Here is a 3,026-nt window from a genome sequence, read left to right as displayed (position 1 = left end):
TCTCTCTACATATATAAGTAAATAAATATTTTAATATTAGTATTCTTTTCTTCGCACACAATACACACATAGTAATGTAGGCTAATTAGGACTGTCGATGATTTTAACCTATCTGATCAGTAGCGACATGTTTTGTTCTGTATTTATCATTTAAAAAGTTACAGGTTCGCAAATACTTCAGAAAACGTGTGATATACATGCATTGGCACGTTCTATTTTCCAAAAATACACACTATTTATGAACAAATAACGATATTAAATTATATTTAAAAATGAAGTACACCTTAGCCTTACCTATTGCAAAGATCGATGACAATAATAAACGGTCGCAGCGATTGGTCAAAAGTGAGCCACGGGAGAGAAACGCGATTGGTCAAAAGTAAGCCCCAGAGAGAAACCCGATTGATCAAAAGTAAGCCCCAGAGAGAAACGCGATTGGTCAAAAGTAAGCCCAGGAGAGAAACGTGATTGGTCAAAAGTAAGCCCAGGAGAGAAACGTGATTGGTCAAAAGTAAGCCCAGGAGAGAAACGTGATTGGTCAAAAGTAAGCCCAGGAAAGAAACGCGATTGGCTCATGTGGGCTTACTTTGGGCTTACTTTGGCTCAATCGGTGGGATGCAGTAGGCGCAAGCGAGAGGTAGCGGGATCGATGCCCGCATTCTCCAAAGGGCTCCTGCCCTTTTACGCGCACGTCTCCCAAGGAGACAGACTGCGCTTTTTGCGGTGCGAAACGTACCCTCGCAGTTGCGTGAGCCTTTGGGGCCCACTGCTGTCAAAAGAATTTCTCAGAACGGGCCCTGCGCACATTCGTGGCAAGCTTTTGGTCCCACCGAGATTTGAACTCGGATCGCTGGATTCAGAGTCCAGAGTGCTAACCATTACACCATGGAACCTTGACGAGATAGGCCGCTGCTCAGAGGAAAGCAAAGAAGAAGTGGCTTACGGCTCACCAGCAACAAAAATAAAGTTGAGCCTTTTTTGTTTTTATCTGCCGCAAGAAGGCACGTAGGTTCCACCGAGATTTGAACTCGGATCGCTGGATTCAAAGTCCAGAGTGCTAACCGTTACACCATGGAACCACGAGCGCCTCTTTGACAGCTGACCTGGAGGTAGATAGTGTTGCGGCTAGGGGGAACCAGTCAGAGCGAGGGGTTGTATCCCAGTGAGTTTTGGTCACTGGCCACCCTCGACCAAAAGACAAAAGAAAGCTGCATCTGCCGAAACCCGGGATTGAACCAGGGACCTTTAGATGTTCAGTCTAACGCTCTCCCAACTGAGCTATTTCGGCCACATCCCCCTAGGGTTTGGTCTGCAGGGGTTTACGTGACACCACCCGTCGCTTTGAGAGAAGAGCAGAGACGAGCTAACAGAGAACAAAAGACGTTGGCCCGTACGGGGATCGAACCCGCGACCTTGGCGTTATTAGCACCACGCTCTAACCAACTGAGCTAACCGGCCTGGCTCCGGCCAGACGTCTGCCCAATTTCCCCAAAGTTTGCTGACTGCTCGTGGGCCCCTTAGCAGGCAGAAAAGTTTCAGGACCAAGCCTGACCACAGGCTCGTCCGGGATTTGAACCCGGGACCTCTCGCACCCAAAGCGAGAATCATACCCCTAGACCAACGAGCCACGCTCACGCAGCTGGCGCACCGCCGCCTGCCCTCGAGCGACGCTCTTCACGTGGCTTTGAATGCAGGGAGCATCCGGAAGTCTGCGCTTGTGGCAAAAAGCACCTCGATTTCTGAGAAACTTGTTTCTGCCCAACTCACCCTGTTACGGTCCTCAGGGGTGCAGACTTACTTGACCGCAACAGTCACTTCTGATACAGGATCACAATCTTGTGAAAGCCAAGTGGATCGTTTGTAATAAAGCAACAACAACAAGAAAGCCCAAAAAACAACATTAAAAACACTGAATGAAACAAGCAAGCATTAGAAGAAATGAGTCTAAAAACAAACAAGTTGGCGGCGATCATAATAACCAAAAGCAAAGAAGACAAATAGCAACAACAAAAGAAAGAAAAAATTAACTGCAATGGAAGAAATGACACACCTCGAGACAAGGTCAAAGGCAAAGGAATGAAAGTGGGCCTTTGAATGGATTCAATAATGGTGGTGGACCTAACAGGGAGAAGATTCTGCCTTCTGCGGCCAGGGGAATTAGCTCAAATGGTAGAGCGCTCGCTTAGCATGCGAGAGGTAGCGGGATCGATGCCCGCATTCTCCAAAGGGCTCCTGCCCTTTTACGCGCACGTCCCCAAGGAGACAGACTGCGCTTTTTGCGGTGCGAAACGTACCCTCGCAGTTGCGTGAGCCTTTGGGGCCCACTGCTGTCAAAAGAATTTCTCAGAACGGGCCCTGCGCACATTCGTGGCAAAAGCAGGTCCCACCGAGATTTGAACTCGGATAGCTGGATTCAGAGTCCAGAGTGCTAACCATTACACCATGGAACCTTGACGAGAGAGGCCGCTGCTCAGAGGAAAGCAAAGAAGAAGTGGCTTACGGCTCACCAGCAACAAAAATAAAGTTGAGCCTTTTTTGTTTTTATCTGCCGCAAGAAGGCACGTAGGTTCCACCGAGATTTGAACTCGGATCGCTGGATTCAAAGTCCAGAGTGCTAACCGTTACACCATGGAACCACGAGCGCCTCTTTGACAGCTGACCTGGAGGTAGATAGTGTTGCGGCTAGGGGGAACCAGTCAGAGCGAGGGGTTGTATCCCAGTGAGTTTTGGTCACCCTCGACCAAAAGAAAGCTGCATCTGCCGAAACCCGGGATTGAACCAGGGACCTTTAGATCTTCAGTCTAACGCTCTCCCAACTGAGCTATTTCGGCCACATCCACCTAGGGTTTGGTCTGCAGGGGTTTACGTGACACCACCCGTCGCTTTGAGAGAAGAGCAGAGACGAGCTAACAGAGAACAAAAGACGTTGGCCCGTACGGGGATCGAACCCGCGACCTTGGCGTTATTAGCACCACGCTCTAACCAACTGAGCTAACCGGCCTGGCTCCGGCCAGACGTCTGCCCAA

General features: G+C 49.4%; 10 non-coding genes across 10 annotated transcripts; 1 reads left to right on the top strand and 9 right to left on the bottom strand.

The window, feature by feature from the left end:
* Nucleotides 1–821: 821 nt before the first annotated feature.
* Nucleotides 822–893, bottom strand: trnaq-cug (transfer RNA glutamine (anticodon CUG)). Its single transcript has one exon. It is a non-coding gene; the product is annotated as a tRNA-Gln (tRNA).
* A 114-nt stretch (nucleotides 894–1,007) lies between these two features.
* trnaq-uug (transfer RNA glutamine (anticodon UUG)) lies at nucleotides 1,008–1,079 on the bottom strand. Its single transcript has one exon. It is a non-coding gene; the product is annotated as a tRNA-Gln (tRNA).
* Nucleotides 1,080–1,215: 136 nt separating this feature from the next.
* On the bottom strand, nucleotides 1,216–1,288 carry trnaf-gaa (transfer RNA phenylalanine (anticodon GAA)). The gene has a single exon. It is a non-coding gene; the product is annotated as a tRNA-Phe (tRNA).
* A 96-nt stretch (nucleotides 1,289–1,384) lies between these two features.
* Nucleotides 1,385–1,458, bottom strand: trnai-aau (transfer RNA isoleucine (anticodon AAU)). The gene has a single exon. It is a non-coding gene; the product is annotated as a tRNA-Ile (tRNA).
* A 97-nt stretch (nucleotides 1,459–1,555) lies between these two features.
* On the bottom strand, nucleotides 1,556–1,627 carry trnap-ugg (transfer RNA proline (anticodon UGG)). The gene has a single exon. It is a non-coding gene; the product is annotated as a tRNA-Pro (tRNA).
* Nucleotides 1,628–2,151: 524 nt separating this feature from the next.
* trnaa-agc (transfer RNA alanine (anticodon AGC)) lies at nucleotides 2,152–2,224 on the top strand. Its single transcript has one exon. It is a non-coding gene; the product is annotated as a tRNA-Ala (tRNA).
* Nucleotides 2,225–2,378: 154 nt separating this feature from the next.
* Nucleotides 2,379–2,450, bottom strand: trnaq-cug (transfer RNA glutamine (anticodon CUG)). Its single transcript has one exon. It is a non-coding gene; the product is annotated as a tRNA-Gln (tRNA).
* Nucleotides 2,451–2,564: 114 nt separating this feature from the next.
* trnaq-uug (transfer RNA glutamine (anticodon UUG)) lies at nucleotides 2,565–2,636 on the bottom strand. The gene has a single exon. It is a non-coding gene; the product is annotated as a tRNA-Gln (tRNA).
* A 122-nt stretch (nucleotides 2,637–2,758) lies between these two features.
* trnaf-gaa (transfer RNA phenylalanine (anticodon GAA)) lies at nucleotides 2,759–2,831 on the bottom strand. The gene has a single exon. It is a non-coding gene; the product is annotated as a tRNA-Phe (tRNA).
* Nucleotides 2,832–2,927: 96 nt separating this feature from the next.
* On the bottom strand, nucleotides 2,928–3,001 carry trnai-aau (transfer RNA isoleucine (anticodon AAU)). The gene has a single exon. It is a non-coding gene; the product is annotated as a tRNA-Ile (tRNA).
* Between the last annotated feature and the right edge of the window lie 25 nt (nucleotides 3,002–3,026).

This window comes from Garra rufa, chromosome 20 (assembly GCF_049309525.1).
Source record: "Garra rufa chromosome 20, GarRuf1.0, whole genome shotgun sequence".
NCBI lineage: Eukaryota > Metazoa > Chordata > Actinopteri > Cypriniformes > Cyprinidae > Garra > Garra rufa.
The sequence above is the reverse complement of the archived record's forward strand: the minus strand, read 5'-3'. Positions and strand labels throughout refer to the sequence as shown.